The 20,000-nt window shown below is 40.5% G+C and overlaps 1 protein-coding gene and 1 pseudogene across 2 annotated transcripts in view; one reads left to right on the forward strand and one right to left on the reverse strand.

Annotated features, from left to right (window-relative positions):
• LOC137995370 (uncharacterized) overlaps positions 1-20,000 on the reverse strand; it is a 198,608-nt pseudogene that overhangs the window by 145,639 nt on the left and 32,969 nt on the right.
• Positions 9,425-20,000, forward strand: part of LOC137994592 (neuropeptide FF receptor 1-like) — a 26,460-nt gene continuing 15,884 nt past the window's right edge. The window contains exons 1-2 of one of the 2 annotated variants that reach the window (XM_068840195.1): positions 9,425-9,735; positions 12,060-12,104. The gene's annotated coding sequence lies outside the window, so the exon portion shown is untranslated. Of the gene's footprint in view, positions 9,736-10,514; positions 10,702-12,059; positions 12,105-20,000 lie in introns of those variants that run through there. The other variant, XM_068840194.1, reaches the window with a different exon arrangement.

Consider the following 20,000-nt stretch of genomic DNA (forward strand, 5'->3'; position numbering starts at 1 on the left):
ATGGTTTATGATTTCTTTGTCCCCAAGATGAAAAAATAATTTGTTTGGGTTTGGTAGCCTGCACAGGTCTACAATGCCCCACAAACTCTATGTGATGATGCTGGATGCCATGAAGAATAACAGAATCAGTAGTAACTGCTTTCCAGTCTGTTATATGGTCCTTAACACAACTTGCTTTAAAATTAAGGACCATCTGGGATAGCAAATCTGCATCCACAATAGATGTGACTTGTTCTCTCACCTTGTCTTTTAATGATCCTTCCGGATTGGAGTATGTTGTTTGATGTGGGCACCCCTTGGTGCCCGGCTGTTGGCTAAAAGATGCCGTTGAGAGTTGATTTTCTGTGTGGTAGATTGTCCATGTGCTCTAGCATATGGCTTTGCAAAATGTGGCCTGTTGAACCTTTGCTTAGGGGCCTTGTATCCCTGTGTTGATGTGCTAGCACTTGAGGACTTTTGCATCTGCATCCCCGCTCTTTTCAGTTCGGCAATGTCTTTTTAAGTGTTTTGAGATATCATCTCCAAACAACTTAGATGTTGTTTTAATGTCGTCCTTGCATAGTCAGGTGTAAGGCGGATTTAACTCGGGTTTAATTAAATCCCGTCTCTTCATGTTCAGCACGTGGTGAGTATTGCACAAAAGAGCGATGCTATTCATGATAACTGTGAGAGTTTCTCTCGTATTCGTCGTGTCGCAAGATTGAATGGAGCTAACAAGTTTGCCACTCAAAGTAAACAGCGCAGATAAGCCGGGCAACAACAACTGCTGTACTTTTTGGAATGTTAAATCCACCGTTCGGCTCCGACGCGGGAGCAAATCCCACATCTCTTCATTGACAGTTATGACGTTAAGACGCTTGACATTCTCCGGTGGTGAAAATTTGTCGGCTCTCTCTTTGACCTTGTCGGCCGAGAGACCATCACTAGAGCATGTTGTCGATGAGGGTGGCAATTTTTCCCTCAATAGCCGGAGAGGTTTTCGTGTTGGGTAGAGAAGCCCTCTCCTATATTTTTGCGGCCCTGAGACACCGTGTCGGAGCGACTGTCAGAGGCCATGTAAGCATTTTTTTTCCCATGAAAATTGCAATGGAGGTCTCAACTAATTCAAAAACATAGAACAAAGAGCGTCTACAAACATAATTATAAAGCGCATTTTACTTTTGACTAGAGGTTTCGTATGCTACAACATATATTAGAAGTGACAGTTGAACAAATTCAAATATGATATATAAAAAAAATAAGAAGACTGGGAACTAGAGAGAATAAGATAAAAATAGTAAGATAAATAGCAGTCAAAATTGACCGTTTAATAAAACCAGAGTTTTTCACTGCCAACGTTTTCGTTTAACGCTGGTTTAAGGACGTTCGCGCCAAAATCTTCCTACGGTGAGATTTTCTTCAATTCTCGCATAGAGTTAGGTCATAAAGTACTTACTCCAAAAATATAAAAAAAATTGGGGGTCACCGACTTCGTTTCGGAGAAAATGGCAGTGGAAAAATGCCTTAATTTCGATAAATCTGTCATAATAACGAAAGGTAGCCTCATCTGCTCATCCATCGAAAATCCTAAAAATAAACTGTTAGAGTGAAGGTTTCCGTGCATAGATTTTTAGGGGTGGGATTTTAAGATAATTTCATGGCGCTAGGGATGTCGTAAACAGCAGAGTTCATCCTGGACGAGCGTTTTCGTAACCTCTATCCGTTGCAACCACTACTGGAATTCGATGGCACGAGGAAAGAAAATTTAAAAAAAAGATAACTTTTTACGATGAGATTTTTTTCATTTTATCACATTTTGTAGATAGTAAGTAGAGTCAGTCATTCATGATTAAAAAAATAGGGGTCACCGATGATCCAAGGGAGTAAAATCGATGTGATTTTACGAAGCTCTTGGAAAACTTCGTTTGTCACGTTTTTGCGTGACCTGTCGGGGAAGGACTGGAACACAAGAGAGGATCGATCGTTGAAGGGATGAAAGGTTTTTACCCCAAAACAAAGCTTTCTCGAGCATAGCAACGAAGTTTTAAGCAGTCGTCATCTTCATTTGGTTAGTGTTTTGTATAATATTTCCCCATTGCCGTCATGCTCGTCTTCTGGAGTGTGGTTTTTGTGAAATTTAATCGCTGGTTTTTTCCACGCAGGTCCTGCACTATTCAAGCCAACGAGGACGAAAATACTGCTCTATTTTCACGAAAGTAAAGGATAAGAACTTCAAAAACATACATTCATTTTGAACTTAAGTTCGTAGGGTAATAAAAACATTAAAACAAGAAACAGCCCCGTTAAATTTATGCAACGGTTCGTCCTCGAGTTTTCCAAACTTTCAGCCACTACTCAATAAGCAGCTACCTTTTAAAGAGCTTTTCCATCCATCCTCCCGCTCACTTCTCTTTAACGTTTCATGAAGATTTGGAAATAAATGTGCCATTCTTTTGCCGGCCGGGAATTTTTTCCCCGGCGTTTTTGTCGCCATGTTATTTTAACTAATGCTTGAACAATATTTATGAAAGTCAAGTAGACTAGTGCACGACTGATAAAAACAACGCGAACATCAGTCGTGCAGTAGTCTACTTGACTTTCCTAAATATTTTTAATCAATTTTGACTGATCACGATCTTCTATTATCCAACGCTGTGCAAGACTTATCGTCCGCGGTTTCTGCAAAGGTTTTCAAACCTCAACTTCACTAATGCGGACTAATGAAACGGACCCAAGTAACTACCGTCCCATTTCTCTTCTTTCGCTCTTCAATCGGCTCTTTGAGAAAGTTATGTATAATAGATTAAAACCTTATGTCGAATTTAGTGGACTTCTGTACAATGGCCAGTATGGTTTTCGTGAGAATATGTCAACTCAGCATGCAATTTTGGATATTGTGAATTCGATACAAAGCAATATGGATAACAAATTGTTTACTTGCGGTGTTTTCCTCGACTTCAAAAAGGCTTTTGATACTGTGGATCACTCAATTCTTCTGAGCAAGCTATATCATTACGGTATAAGGGGGCCAGTAAACGAATGGTTTTCATCCTATTTAAATGGCCGTGCCCAAACTACTCAAATTGATAAACAAATATCATCTAAAAGAAATGTGTTAACAGGGGTCCCACAAGGCTCTGTTCTAGGCCCTCTACTTTTCTTGATATATATTAATGATATATATAATTCTTCTAAGAAGCTTTCTTTTTATTTATTTGCTGATGATACAAACCTGCTGTTTGCTGACAAGGATTTGAAGTCACTAGAAAATGTAATCAACATCGAGTTGCAGAAAGTCTGTGACTGGTTGAATGCTAACAAGCTGACCATAAATGCGAAAAAGTCAAATTTTGTCATCTTTAGACCATCACAAAAGAAGCTTAATTATCAGATTAATATAAGGATATACAACAATGCCTCAAATTGTGATACGTTTCTGGAATGCAAAGATTATGTAAAGTTCCTGGGCGTTCTCATCGATAAAAACTTAACTTGGAAATATCATATTGACTACATTGCTTCTAAAATCAGCAGGGTTGTAGGAATTATATCGCGATTAAGGCACTCTGTCCCTCTGAATACTTTAATCCAAATTTACCGTTCTCTGATCTTCCCATATACATACTACGGAATTGCTGCCTGGGGCCAGGCTGCCCAGATCTACTTAAGGAAGGTCTTTATCTTACAAAAACGAGCTCTTCGGCTAATGTTCTTTGCTGGTAACAGATCTCATGCTATTCCTTTGTTTGTCTCTGCTGATGTCTTACCACTCAACATGCTTTATTTTGAAACAGTATGTTCCCTTATGCACGACATATCTACCAATTCTGCGCCTCAGAATATCTGTGATCTTTTTACTTGTTCATCTGACGTTCATATATATAACACTAGATTTTTCTGATGCTGGTAATTTATACGTTAATAAATCAAGACTAAGACTTCAACTTAATTCGTTTTCCATTTTCGGAGCTAAGCTGTGGAATTGCCTGAAGCCTGAACTGCGTAAACTTAGGAAAAAACCCTTCAAAAATAAACTTCATCAATTTTTGCTTGCGGTACTTGGTAATGAGGATGATTATGTTGATGTCTCTACGTTAATGTTAAAAATTACTAATTATCATTAATTAAGCTCTAGTAGCTCTTATTATTCATTTCTTATGTTATGTGTATTATTATAGTTCTTGCTCATCTATGTAAATTCTAGCTATCTGTGAATATATGTGTATATCTATTTCTATTATTATTATTATTATTTATTTATTTATTTATTTATTTATTAAACACTGATGTAATTTTATTGTAAATTATACAATCCGCCCCGATTAGCTTTGCTATTTGCGGGTTGTATAAGATTATAAATTCTGTTTTTATAAAATTAATTTAATAAATGATGATGATGAATGCTCGAAGTAATGCGTGACATATTACAGTCGCGTTACCTGCGCAGTTACGTTGAGCACAAACAATTAGCGCGAACGTCCTTAAGGTCGCGTATTAATAAAATTTCCTTTATTTTACAATGAAAATCAGAGCTACCATTTGCTAAATGTTGAAAACGGTTCCATTTTATGTTGTGACCTGTTTTAACTGCGTGATCTGCAATAGCGGACGTTTGACTGATCCCACTGAGTGCTTTGAAATGATCTCTCTATGGTCACGTAAGCAACGTTTCGTTTTATCAGTGTAAAATTCATTGCAGTCCCATCAAGATTTTTGTGATTAACACAAACCATCTGTATAAGGGAAAAAAAGACGATTCGTCAGGTGCTCTGGAATAATTACTTTGAGGTTTACAAACCCATAAAACTTACTGATACACGATTTTACGCGGTGTGTGAGCACTTCACTTTGAAAACCTAAAAACAAGAATGATATCTTTCTTGGGGACTGTAGCGACAGGATTAGCATTACAGGGCATTCAGGTGAATTTTTACCTTCTTGATCAAATTTAATTTATACAACAAATATTTACAAACGAGAAGCTATTTTTAAAAAAATTGATAATATCGCGTTTCCGGACTGAGCAGCTCTGGGAATGATGAGAATTCTATCTCGTCATCACTGCAGAGGGGTCTCATGAGATAGCTAGGCGCATGCGCATAATTAGTGCTTTTGGCGCGCGAAATCAGCTTTGCAGCTTTTATTTTTGCGGATAGAAATTTCACTGTTTTTTCGCATATTCCCCTACCTGCTTAGGCATATAGTTGGGCAGTCAGTTTCTTACATCGGTAGTTATGGCAAGCACAACGGAAGATCGCTCAGCAACACCCTCAGGCTCAGAACTCAGCGAATCTGTTACGGACGGCAGCAACAGCCTGACGGTCGTCCTCAAACATCTTACCACCACGTTGTTCCATTTAAGCGCGGCTTCCCAGGAACAAACAGCAGCATTGGCGGACTTAAAGGAAGACCTCCTCCAAGCTGATGCAGACGAATCAAGTCCCAATAGGCCAGCCGATTCTCTGGACATCACTCAGATCACCGCAGTTGTGAATGACTGCACGCGTGATTCGGGCGCAAAGCTGTGTTTATGTTTAATATTTTGAAAAGTTAACTTGATGGAAGCAATCATTTACAAGGCTAATCGAACGAATAAAAGACATAGACCCCTGGGACCGGTTCCTGAAAGGTGTAATAACTCTATTCCAGGAATAAATATACCTTATTCCAGCACATTTATTCCTGGAATAGAGTTATTACACCTTTCAGGAACTGGCCCCTGGTCCATGAACTACCCCTGTGGACCCGGACCATGGACCCCTTCATGGACCCGGTTCATGGACTACTCCTGTGGAACACGCCTAATATTGCAAAGTTACAAGTAGAAAAATCTTTTGACGAAAAGAGGGAGGTGATCCTCACACTCATCGGGACAATTTAAGCAATTGTCTCTTTATAGACACTTGAAAATTTCAGGCGGCTTCAACAGTATTCGATCCCATGACCTCTGCGATGCCAGCACAATGCTCTGCTAACTGATCATTGAAGTCACTCACTTTGTTGGGTTCATTTGTTCCGGTGAAGGACTTCCTCATGATGAAATGAACTTATATTTAAAAAGCGGGTCATAGACGAATCCCGTTGAAGTCATCAAATAGGTGGTGCAAGTGTCTGCAAAACAGGCAAAGATTGCGGTCAAAAGTATGGCGGCCTGAAATTGACAGACAAGCTGAGAGGTTTTGCAAAAAAATGTCATGGCTGCCAGCTGGTAAGCCGCCCAGTCAACCCAGAGCCGATCAAATCAACCCTTTTACCAAGAGACCCATGGCAATACCTGGCCTTTGATTTGTTAGGTCCACTACCATCCGGAGACTCTGTTCTAGTCGAAGTTATTACTTCAGCAGATTTTATGAGATTGGAATAATGCGGTCCACAACATCCGCGATTATTGAACCTTTAAAGGAGATTTTCACAACCCATGGTTTGCCACTGTCAGTGACCAGTGATAATGGATCATGTTCAGGTGTGTTTGAGCGATACCTGGAGGATCTGGTGTAATGCACCGGAAGACCACTCCTTTAGGGCCCTACGCGAATGGGGAGGTCAAAGACGAAACAGACCTCTTTGAAAAGGATGAGAATTGCACAAGCTGAAGCAGGAAAATGCGAACAAAAATGCCAGAATTGAGAGAGAAAGGGATAGCAAGCGAGGTGCTTGAGTGGGACAGTGCAATAAAGGCAAAAGCAAAGGTGTATGCAGACAAGAAGAGCAACGCTAAGGAATCGGACCTCAGTCCAGGTGACAAAATATAAAACTTAGAAACACTGTTTCCAGTGTTCTGGAACCCAAGAATCATTTTCCCCGGCAAGGCTGGAGTTCACTTAAGTTCTCTTTGAAATAAAAGTTTAAAAGATATAAAATAGTAAAAATAGAAGAAACCCCTCAGATATTGGCATCCAAGTACTGGACATGGAATGGGAAACCACTGGACGAAACCTCCGACCTCCGGCCTGAAACCATCCTCGGAGACCCCGGGGCAGTCAGTCGGGGCACGAGAATTATGTAGAGAAATTGTGTTGATTGCGTTTAACAAGAATATCGTGGAAAGGGATTTGGAAATTTTCCTCAAATCAATTGTGAATTCACAATCATTTACCATGTACGCAACTTGCTTTCGTGAATAGATGCATTCTATCGACGTCGTGCATTAAACTTGCCGTTTCTTTTCAGAATCAATCCTTTGAATACTGGCAAAAAAAAGAGAGACTTAGGAAACAGATGAAGGATCATGACGGGTAAGACTAATTTGAAGAACTGCAAAGTGTGGAACCGCGGAAACTGCGGAACCTTGAAAAATGACTGTTTTATTGAAACCATATGTTAAAACCATGAGATTTACATTAATTTTTGTTGAGTAACGACTGAACCCTTCGATTATCGCGTTTCAGCGGCCATTTCTAGCTGATATCCGTGTATTTGCGCCATCTGATTCAAGTTAGACGATTATCTCGTGGATTGCGTGACAATTCACATTTACAAGCTCCGAAAAGACGATCTCGCTTGGTTTGAGCATTTTTTCCCCTCAACATGCAGGTCACGTGATGCCATTTCCTGCCAGTCAATTGTCATTTTGGTTTATAGCTTTTTTGTACCTTGCCGCAGTATGTTTTCAGTTTTCCTAATCTTTTTCGTGTCGTCAGTTGGGTCTGTATAAGGTTGTTTTTGAATTTACTGGTGAGACTGGCTTCGGCCGGTAATCAATTCATTTGCCTTCTATGTTTGTATTACTTTCTTTAGTTTTACGGCGTTTATTTGACTTCAGGACAACGGCGGATTGCCAGCTATAACTACCACTGGTTTGATCAATCGCTTTTGGTTACAAGGATAATTTGGTGCGTGGCGCGTTTGGTGGTGAGATGGTTTCCTTGATCTTGGCCAAGGCATTGCTCAGAAATACACTTGAAACGTGAGCGTGAACGCTACATTTATTTATCGCCGAGCAAAATCACATCAAGTGAATTTTTCAAAACATCAACCTTTACACTCAGGCAAAAATATGTAGACGAAGTAACGATACCTTCCTTCTTCCATTCATGTTTACGGCATAGTAAGTCTTACGTCAGAATACCCTTGTAAAAAAAACAACAACAAATAATCACCGGAAGCAGGGACGCATGGCGTCATATTGGGGACAAAAAAGGAATTTACATTTCGTTGCGTCGAAAGGTCCTACACACGTCGATACCTCTTCTTCAGGTTATTGATTTCGTTGCCTTCCTGACGTCGTTTTCGTGGTTGGGTCGTTATGCTCTGTTCTTATCCTTGTTGTCTTCTCTTCGTGTCGTCGTGTTGCTCTGTTGGTGTCGTCATGTTGCCCGTTTAGTCGTATTGGGTTGTTCGTGTCGTCGTGTTATATATCAATTTCGCCGTTTTCTTCAATTCGTCGACGGCTGCATAAATAAGGCAGCGGTAAGTCAACGTTTCCCGCCAATTTTGCCCAAATGGTCGCCCAAATGATGATAACAAAATGGCGACAAGAAACCAAGTTGTTTCCATTTTAAAAGAAGCAATAGCAAAGATTAAAAATGATGATAAAGGTATCCATCAACAAAAATCAACGCTTTCTGCGATGTCGCAGTCCTTTTTGGAGGCTGTGGAGCGAGATTTGAAGTAAGTTAACGAAAACTTGTACTCGATAAAATGCGCTATTACCACGCAAGGATCGACCGGATGGAATCCAACCAGATAATTTTGACGAAATGGCTGGTAAGGAAGACTTAAGGTTTCTAATTTTGGTTTCATTGTGGTTACAGGAGGGCCTTCCCTTCTCTTTCTGGAGGAGAGAGAAGAATGCGTGCACAGAAAGGAAGAGAAAAAGGAAAAGGGAAACTTGGGATTATGATTCAACCTGAAGAATTTCTGCGTGTTGCCAGACTTAGAACAAGATAAGACTCCATCCCAAGAATCCGGCGTTAGCTGCATTAAAAGAGACAGGACTACGAAGAAGGAGAAGAGTGTTTTTTTCTAAACAAAAGTGGGAACTTTGAGCATTTAAAATCTGTTCTTGAAAGTGACTATGAGAAGATGGTGCCTTCGAAGTAATGCAAGCCGGGAATCAGGGGGAACGTCAAGACCACTTAGGCTAATTTTGATGCCATACAATGGATACACCATCCCAAACATAAAATATTTTGTGGACGGAAGCAGTTTGTATAAAAAGCAAACATTTTAATAAGGGAATGTTCAGTGGAAAGACTGGGTTTATTGTTCTCCTTGAATTTTTGGGCCCTCTAGTGACGAAAAAAAACACGGCCGCGCAATTTTCGCATAAGCATGAAAACATCACTGAAATAAACAAGTTCATGGTTACACGAGACATTGCAAGTTTCCTTGCCAAAATAGCCACAAACTCAGTTTCCAAATTTATCTCAAGAGAAAAGTTGAAGATAACACAGGAACGTAATATGCTTTGCCAAAGCAAATACAATATATGTCGTCCCCATACATAACCTACCTACCAGGAAAAGGTGACTTACCGCTGACTACTTTATGCAGCCGTCGACGAATTGAAGAACACTGCGAAATTGAGAACACGACGACACAAAGAAAGCACCACGACGACAAGAAGACAGGAATACGACGAAACAAGCAAATCGACGACACGAAGAACGCAGTGCGACAAAACGGTGAACATGACGACACCAACAAAGCAATACAACGGCACGAAGAGAAGACAACGACGATAGGAACAGAGAATCACGACCCAACCACGAAAACGAAGCCACGAAGAAACGAAATCAACGACCTGAAGAAGAGGTATCGACGTGTGTAGGACCTTTCGAAGCCACAAAATGTAAATTCTTATTTTGTCCCCAATCTGACGCCATAGGGAAACCGGACAATTTTGGCAGGATCTCGGAATCTCGCAGTTTTGTTTTTGTATGGTTTGTTTTTTACTTTTTTTGAGTCTCGAAACTTTTTACTAAGGAGTCTCGGGGTCGGATTTTTAACTTGGCTCTCGGCGTGTCAGCGAGTCTCGGATTTTACCATTCGCCACCCCTTATTAGTTGGTCATTGTTATTGTGACTTGTCACGCAATCCATCAGTTTATTGGCGAACGTGAATCAGATGGTGCAAATACGCAGATCATAGCTAGAAATGGCACCTGGAACGTGGTAATCAGCGGACACAGTCGATATTTAACCAATATTAATCGTTTTTATCATGGAGTTTCAAACAAAACAGTCATTTCTCTATGTTCCGCGGTTCCGCGGTCTACAGTTCCTCTCATTAGTCTCACCCGATCATGGTCATATAGCAATAATAGCCGTTTATAAAAATGCGACTTTCGCGGCAGGAATTAATCATTACATGAAAAGGTAGAAATTCTATGGGTATTTCAGACAAAAATCAAACTTGTTGTTCTTTGATCCAAATCTGCAGCTTGAAATTTAATAATGTAATTATTTAATTTCAACATTCAATTTGGCAATTCAGACATTTGCATTGTTTATTTGATCAGTAAATTTGGCAATTCTCTGATCAAATATACAATGTAAACGTTTTGAATAGCCAAATTGAATGTTAAAATTTGAAAAAATAGACGCGCAAGCCAGTGTTTTTGTGTCTGTCCTCTTATATTACGTCATAACATTGTTGCTTTGACAATCACGCCACTAACTTGCATAATTTGAAAATTCAGTTCAAGAACCAAAATGGGACCAAATACCCTCGTCGCGATCAAAAATGTCCATGGCTTCGTGAAAATCCCGCGATTTTGAGGTAGGAACATTCTTCAGTCACCGTCTCAACTTCCTCGCCTGAGGTGAAGTCCGCAAAACTAAAATAAAAAAGGTTAAAGTCTGGCAAATCCTCCAAATTGGTACTTTGAGCTTTGCATAAATTACAGCTTTATGTGGGTAAGGTCAGTGGACATGCTCTTGAGGAGAGAAGTTGCGTTTGGCGTCGGTTGCAAGATTCGGAAACAATACAAGTAGTAATACAAGAGATAGCAAACATTTGCCCAAAGAAGACGTCTTCGCCGACTACAGCAATGCCGTAAGTCTCCTTGCGAAACATGTTTCCGCCGTGAGCTGCTGTATAGCTAACATTAATTGACAGACAATTCTTGGGAGGCAAATTCCCGTTTTGCACTTAAATCTGTTTACGCAATGAACCAGCGAGAGAACAAAAGGGACGCTTAGTCCTCTTTGGGTTCGACACGTCCTTCAGCCCCATAAATCATGGAACACAACCCCCACTCTCACCGGCGGTAAAACCATGACACCAATAACAGTCGTACCACTGATTTCTGAAATGCAGTTGCCTACACCAAGGAAGTAACGCTGACAAGAACACGACAAAAGAGAGCGAAGTAGTCTTTAGCCTACAAACGCAGACGTATTTCCGGCGATCGTTTCTCTCCCCGGAAAAAGAAGGAGAGAAACGATCTACTGCGCATTTAGGTGAATTTTTCGTTCTTGACCAAATTAAACTGTGCAACAATTATTTCCAAACAATTGAAGAGGCTATTTCAAAAATAAATACAATGTTTCTTTCCGGGCCTGATAATTTGTTAGGGTGTTTGGGATTTGAGGAGGACAAACACGTACCAAAAACAGTAGTTTGGGAGGTAATTTTAATTTTCTCGGCTACTCTTACTTCGTTGGCCGGAGTTATCGTGATGCATTCTATTACTCCAGATCCTTATATATTTCGTCATGTTTGTGGCTATCCTTTTGAGGTCGCCTAAATATCTAGCTAGGCTACTAAAAATCAGATAAATTATCCTTAACTTAATTCGAAAATCGAGTGAAGTAAGAAGACAAGGGCCAATACGTATTGAGGTACAAGCAAACTTAACCATGTATACATAGCTTCCAATAACAGTGACTTTTTTAAGTCAAACAGTCAAGTTGGTAAAACTTAGATGTAGATGTAGATGAAGACGTAAGATGTAGACGTTTAATGGGAAATGACGGCTGCTCAACGCGCAAGGGGCATAAGTCTCAAAGCTACTGTACTTGTTGGAGGTTTCTTGGTTACTATAATGCGTCATAATAAGTCATTGTTTTTAAAGGCAAGACTTTTCCGAGAAGCAAATCCCTAATGCACGGTTTCATTTTATTTTCTTGCCGCAGTTTCTTTCGACTTCACAAGGAAAAGCCAACGAATTTGAGCATTTGGTATGTACCAACGTTAAATATTATCGGAGAACTTATCTCTTGTATTGCTGGACGATAGGCGGTATCTCCCATTAGTAGTTAACCATTTTGCGTCATAAATTAAAGTTGCGGTCATGCCGTTTGCTCTAACCGTCGAAGTTTTGCTTACCTTCTTGTAAGGATAGGGAACAGATCTCAGGGGTTCTAGTTTCATAGAAAGTCATGAATCATAAAGAAAGGAGTGGACAGGACATAGTGGATTCTCGGAAAAAAACATATCCTGTGTCACTGTAGGCGGGCAGGTTTTGGACAGATTTCCATTCCCTTTAAACTACGTTTCTTCGGTCTGGCAAAAAAAAAAAAAAAAAAAAAAAAAAAAGAAATATATTTCACTACTAGGCGTGTTTTCATTGGCCATAGTTGAGCAAACGAGATGCAAAATTGACACCTGTTTGATGCTAAGTGCAGTATCGAGTAAACGTCACGGCGGGTCTAGCAACGGTTGGGGATTTTCTGGGTGATGCATCATTTGGCTTGCACACTGATCTTTTCGTTTTAGAAAATGTGTGTGATTGAATGTAAGTCTGTCTATGATATTTAATATTTCCTGGCATAGAAGCGGCTTAGTAACCCGCTGCCTTCGGCTAATGAAGGCAGCGATCGTCCGGTCAACCTCGTTCCCGGGATCTCTCTTCTCTGCCTCTATTGTCTCAAAGATATATTTGAACATGAAAATTTTTCGTTCTTTAAAAACTACTCACTGTGCAGACAAAAAAGGAAAAAAAAAAAAGGAATTAATAATAAATGTGAAAAACCTTTATGCTTAATGAAAAAGGGTAATTTCAGAAAACTAAAGAAATCTCATGCAAAATGAAGTACTGTTTCCTTGAGGCAAAACCAAACAACCCGAAAGTAAAGAGAAGCCGACTGTGACACCATCAGGCTCGTAAATGGCTGCGCAAATGCTCAGGGGTAGAGCTCAATCAAGCGAGGTGGTATCTAGTCCAGTGCTAAACCTCTACCCGACCCCCTCGTGCCGAGTCAAGAAATGAAAAAGAAAAGAGCCGATATTAAATCCACAGACTGACGTTATGAAAATTGCGAAGTTGATTAAGCAAAGATGAAAATAACACCTACTTAAAACTCATTAACCAGGTGTATCCTATAAGTTATGAAATAAAATTATAGTTAAAAATAAAGACAAAATAAAATAAAACTTGGTTACTTACACATAAGAAAAAGCTGGCAAAAATCTTTAACTCTTTTCTATTGAGTTAAACTCAAAAGAAAAGCTACATAGTACATCTTCAAAGGTAAATTTTTAATTTACGATCACACAGATCGCATACAGATGCCTTAACGATTGCTAACTAGCATCCACAAAGTTATAAATACAAGTTTGCATTGTTAAAACTGGTGCACAAGGCTCCATATGTTGTGATAATCTACCATTGCCCTTAGGTGACAGTATAATCTGTGGAAGAGCATCGATACATCCGTCTAGGACACCTGACTCTGTTGTTTTACTTCCTTTAAACTCGAGATTTGCGCAGATGTCGATTAGATACAGAGGCGCGGCGCTATGGAACATCACGTTAGCCAACGATTGTTCAATTGTAGACGCGAGTTGAAAATCTTTACCAACCAAGTTGAAAGACTGCAGGATTCTTGAATTTTAATTTTCACGCTACGTCAATTTCCTCTACAGATTTTAGCGACTATGATGATGATGATGATAAAATAATAATAATGATAATGATAATGATAATGATAATGACGATGACGATGACGATAACGATAACGATAACGATAACGATAACGATAATGATAATGATAATGATAATGATAATGATAGTAATAATAATAATAATAATAATAATAATAATAAAATCGATACAATACATATCGAAAGTTACAAAAGTCATAGAAAATAGAGTATTATTTAAAAACTAGAATGATAACATCATATTCTTAAATTATAATTGAAGCATAGCCTATTTACAAAACAGCGTTTGAAACACTTAGTTTTAACTATAGAAGTAACTGAAAGGTCTTTTTTCGAAGCCTTTGGCAACAATCCTTTACAGTCGGTAAGAATATAACGGATGGTGTTCGTCCTCTGGAATTTTATCGTAGAGCTTTATGACAGATTTTTCCAAAGATCATAAATACTTAATTTGTCTGAGATATAGCGTCTTTTATGCATCTCTTTAGAAAGCAATCTATAACAACAAGGTCAGCCTTGCTGGCATCATAATTCGAGAGTCCATTGGGCAATTTAGAGAGCACAATTGATTTAAAAAGAAGGTCGGCGACATCTTTCTGGCCGTAGGTAGCCCTCTTTCCTTAATCCCCAAACAAACAAACAGAGGCATTTGTTAGCCTCGCATAATTTGACCTTGACATGTTCGGAAAATTTACAGTTGGATTGGAAAGTTACACGGTCATATTGCCTAATTTCAACATTTCCGTGTATACTGAATTATGACATTTCTTTCCAATAACTGGCTTTTGACATTTAGCCGTATTACATACATTTCATTCTGTTATTGTTAGTCCAATCCATAACCTGTGTAAGCGCTCTCTCAGAGTTGTCCAAACTTTCGTTCACGGTAACCGGTATAGTGGAATCGTCCGCGTACTTAACCATCGATACATCGTCTATCTTAGTGTGGGTTTCCAGATCGTCCAAAAACAAATTGAAGACATGAGGTCCACTCACAACCCCTTGCGTTGTTCCTAGTTACTGTTAGTCCAATCCATAACCTGTGTAAGCGCTCTCTCAGAGTTGTCCAAACTTTCGTTCACGGTAACGAGTATAGTGGAATCGTCCGCGTACTTAACCATCGATACATCGTCTAGCTTAGTGTCGATTTCCAGATCGTCCAAAAACAAATTAAAGATATGAGGTCCACTCACAACCCCTTGCGTTGTTCCTTTACTGACCATCATCCAATCACACACCGTCTTGTTGTATACCAGGCTTTGCTTCCTATCAGACAGATAGACAGACAGATCATATATATTTTAGTTGCATTTTTACATTTATTTGTGATTGTTGTCAGTCCTTAGTTCTTTCAGACTCCAACGTTTAGTTTAGGTGAGTCATAGTACGTAATTTTAGGGAATTTCATTTTAAAAAGAGGCTCGAAAGGGTTTTGACCTGCGCACGCAAGCGTAAGCTACACACGCCATAACTCACACGCCATAACTAAGAGACACGCGTTGGCTGAATGAATCAACTTTCTATCAAAAGTAGCGCACGCAAGACACCGGAAGTGAAAATACGGCGTAAAAGATTCTGGCATATTTCAACCATCACACTTATAGGCTTTTGGCGTGGAAATGGATGTCTAGTCGTGAGCTGCTTTGTTTGACTGCGAAATTGCAGTCAAGTAAGCGAATTTACTACGCCTTAGGTTGACTTTTAAGTTAGATAGATTTTTGCTGTTGATGTAAACTGAAGAGAGAGGGAGTAAAGATTGTAAGTCAAACGGAATTATGTTGTGGAAGAGATTACTGTGCGTGTAATTTCAGTTTTAGTTGTTGATTGAAATAGTACTAAGTATTTAGTACAATATTTAGTACTGTGTTTATTTGCTAATGTCAGCTCATAGGTGTTTGATCTGTTTGATCACTGTAAACTGTATACAGTAATGACAATTAATTTTGTACTTTTCGCAGAAGCATAATTATTTTTATGTACAATATATTGTTTTGTGGGGTTACAAACGGGAGCTCCGTGTTTAGGTATGGCTAAATCTATATATTATAATTATTTTACAAGTAATTAGGTAGGTAAATGAAAATGGAAAATGCGAGGAAAGGATAGACAGCAACAAACAGCTTTATTTTTAATTTCCATCAAAGTATCAATTGAAAAGCAAATTACATAATTTTGGAAAATGCCTTGAAAATATGAAAGTAAAACAGGAACCGGAACATTCAGTAACTAGAAGGCAACATTTCGACGTCATCGTCCGTCGTGATCTCTTTCATCCATGCGGTTCTTTCCACGGTACCTTGAAATATCATAATATAGTACAAAAATTCGCTTATTATATTCGCATCGCTGATTATTATTATTATTATTATTATTATTATTATTATTATTATTATTATTATTATTATAATTATTATTATCTGTGATTAACCGTTTAAAAATGATTGAAGATTGTTTAAAAATCATGATATTGAGACTATGCTTTTGCTTTCTGAGGCTGCGTCTAGCAGTTTGTGGTCGAGTCTGTCGCCCATATTCAGTCTGATTTAATTTCTGCCTGACAAATCGTCGCCCCTGTTTATGGTTTGTGCCTGGAAAATTGATTTCTGACTCAGGTGTTCGGGGAATAAGTACACGCTCCAAGCTATCTTGAACACAACAGTCGATTTACTGACACACCCAATTTTCACAGCACTTAAAATTGTTTGTTCTCATCTGGTATAACAAGCAACAAGAAGACGCCGTAAAAACCTACAAATAAACCGCGAATTACACTCTGAATTAAACAACTGACGGGAAGCGGGTTTTTACTCACCATTTCATGAGAACACTTTCACTACAGTAAGCACAAATCGATTCGCAGTTGGAAGTTTTGTCAAGCAAAATCACGATCAGGTTCACAAAACAAAAATCAGCTCCCGCCTCATGCCGGTATATCGTTAAGATTGGCATGGACTAATAAATAGGGAAACTAATGTTGAGGAATAGCCTCAACAACCCGGGGGACGGGGATGAACAAAACGGAAAGCTAAACATTCTCTACATTAAAGGTTCTCGAGTTCAAAGGTTCAGAGTTCTCATTGATCAAGAGTTCACGGTGCTTCTTCAAGGAGGCACAAGCAATGAGTTCTTCGTCTTGACTTCTGCGGTTCATACAAATGCGTCTTGGCCAGGAAACACCCTGGTTACACGACCCAACAGCATCGTGGTACACTGTTATCCACAATAAGAACGAAGTCGTTAACAGCTAGATTCCTCTTCTTCAGGAGCCACTTATGGCGATGCTGCAAAATAGGCACATACTCCCGAAGCCATCGAGACCAAAAACAATCAGCGAGAAACTGCGCGTGTCTCCACTGTTTGCGCGTGTACAGCTCTTCCTTGGTGAAGACACCGGAAGGTACGACCAGGTTTCGTCGCTGTAAAAGGAGATGATTGGAGGTGAGAGCCTCCATATCGTTGGGATAATCGCTGGTGGGACACATAGGACGGCTGTTTAAAATAGACATAACTTCAGCGAAGACGGTACGCAATGTTTCCCGCCCAGAAAAAGCACCTCGGTCACCAAGAACACCTTTCATAGCCTTCCTCTGGCTTCTAATGAGCCTCTCCCAGACGCCCGACATGTGGCTTGCTGTCGGAGGTTGAAAATGCCACTCGGGAACAGCGCACCTGTACCATCATCCGAATCTTGAATTGAACGACTAAGTTCCTTCTCAGCACCCGTAAAATTCGTCCCATTTTCCGACCATATTTTCTTAGGACTCCCACGCACTGAAATGAATCGGCGTAATGCTTGAATAAACGCGTCCGTTTCCAACGAAGCAACATCCTCAATATGGATCGCTCTGCTATTGAAACAGACGAAAATACAGCCATACACCTTCACAAGGCTTCGCCCGAGTTTCACATGGAAGGGTCCAAAAAACTCTAAACCCGTGGACGTAAATGGTGGCTGATAGGGTACCAATCTCTCTGCTGGAAGATCTGCCATCACTTGCTGCATAGCAGGCGCGTTACGCTTACAAACAAAGGTTTGAAATCGACGCGTTTCATTCTTGATGTATTGTAAGGATGTCATGGAGTCAGACCAGAAGTGCGTTTCATGGACTTGGAAGTCAAGTTCTTTCAGGATTGTCTGGCTCATACGTGCTGCCAACACTGCGGCCTGTAGCTCAAGCCGAGGGATTGTCCACTCCCTTATGGGTGCATTTCGGGTTTTCCCCATAACAAAGGAACAGTGGGTCACTTGACGCTCATCAACAAATCTTAAGTAGGACACAGCGGCATAGCCATGCTGGGAGGCATCAGCAAAGGTGTGTAGTCTGAGTCTTGTAACACCTTAGAATCTCGATTGTGATGACGTGCGGTAACTGCTCAAGCCACCTTGGCCACTGCGTGAGGTACGGTTCTGGGATTTCTTGGTCCCATGGGAGCTTCTTTCTCCAGAGTTCTTGCAACAGGATCTTGGTTGAGAACACGAAGGGAGAGAGGAACCCCAATGGATCAAACAGAGAGCTCACCGTTGAAAGTACTCCCCGCTTGGTAGACGGCTTACACGTTGCTATGGTTTTGAACTTGAAAGTATCGGATTGCGCATCCCAGTACACACCCAACGCTCGTTCCGTTGGTAACTGATCCAGATCTAGGTTCAGATTGGGACTTGCTCTCAACTCGGACTGAATTGATTGTAACTTGTAACACTTCACGACTGTTACTCGCAAACTTTCTGAGACGAAAGCCACCTTCCTTCAATAACTTGACTAGGTCTGATGCGAGGTGAATGGCTTGTTCAGGCGTCGGAACCGATTTTAACACATCATCAACATAGAAGTTTCTATGAACTGGCTTCCAGGCCACCACAAGAATCTCAGGGAGTCCGTGTCAAGTGGCGCCACATAAGTCTGGTAAAACGTACTCTCGATGTCTGCAGAAAAGGCAATCTCGTCTTCTCGAAACCGGACTAACACGCCTGTTAAGTCATTTTGTCAGAGTGGGCCCTCGCACAAGTTGCTCATTCAAAGAAGTACCACCAAATCTTGCGGCTGCGTCAAATACCACTCTCACTTTGTCAGGCTTGTTTGGATTCGTTACTGGGTAGTGGGGAAGGTACCAAGTGGTGTCGCTGATGGTGCCTGCTTCATCCTTGGTGAGCTTTCTTGCATAACCCTTGGCTACGCAGTCTTCAATCACAGCTCTGTACTTCAGTTCCAGCTCTTGATCACGACCGAAGCGTTTCTGTAAATGCTGCAATCTTGTTTCAGCGAGTACTCGGTTGTAGGGTAGCACAGGGTTATCATCCTTCCACAAAAGATCCATCTGGTAATGGCCGTCTCGTTTGCAGACTGAGTCATTGATCCGCTTTAGTGCTCGTTGATCTTCTACCGACAGGGGCTAAGTTACATTCTTGGCAGTGCCATACGACTCAACTTTCCAAAACTCTTCCAACTTGTCATTTAAAGAAACATCTTGTCCACTGATAAGATTAATTTGAACACAACCAGAGGCTTGCACAATTGGCGAACCACCAAGAATGCTCCATCCAATACACGACTTAATAGCAACTGGCTCATTACGTTTGCCTCTTCGAACCTCAAGTGGTTCAATCAACACAGAAATCTTCTTTCTCTCCACATCCGGAAAACACACATGGTTTAAATGTGGCCATTGCGCCACTGACCTTATGACTGTGGTATGCTTTAGAGGAATTGTTAAGTCCCTGACCGCCCAAGCCGATTTCACGTCAATCACGTTTTCATTCTGGCTATCAACCGAACCAATCTTGAAATCTACTTCCATTCCTACTTCTTCAGTATCAACACTGTGCACTGTCGTCAGTGAAAGTTTACTGGGCGATCCCTTTATGTTTAATAACTCCACAAGGGACGGGTCAATCATCGTGATGTCGGAGCCCTAGTCTATTAGACCATAAGTTGAAAATTGTCAGCCAGGACTGCTCATCACCTTGACTGGGATGACTTGCAGCAACACCTCACAAGGGCCAACTGACGCTGACGTGGAGCAAGTTGACGTGGTGCCTTGGTCTGGCACCAAGTTCTGGTTCTGGGTCTTGCCGCAGCCCTGCACCCGGCATCGATTACGAGATCCGCAATTCCTAGCGGTATGTTCTGTCGAGTTAATGCAGTTAAAGCAAATCTTTCCTTTCTTCACAAACTCAGCTCTCTCTCGAGGGG

The sequence above is a fragment of the Montipora foliosa genome, chromosome 3, assembly GCF_036669935.1.
Source record: "Montipora foliosa isolate CH-2021 chromosome 3, ASM3666993v2, whole genome shotgun sequence".
In the NCBI taxonomy this organism is placed as follows: domain Eukaryota; kingdom Metazoa; phylum Cnidaria; class Anthozoa; order Scleractinia; family Acroporidae; genus Montipora; species Montipora foliosa.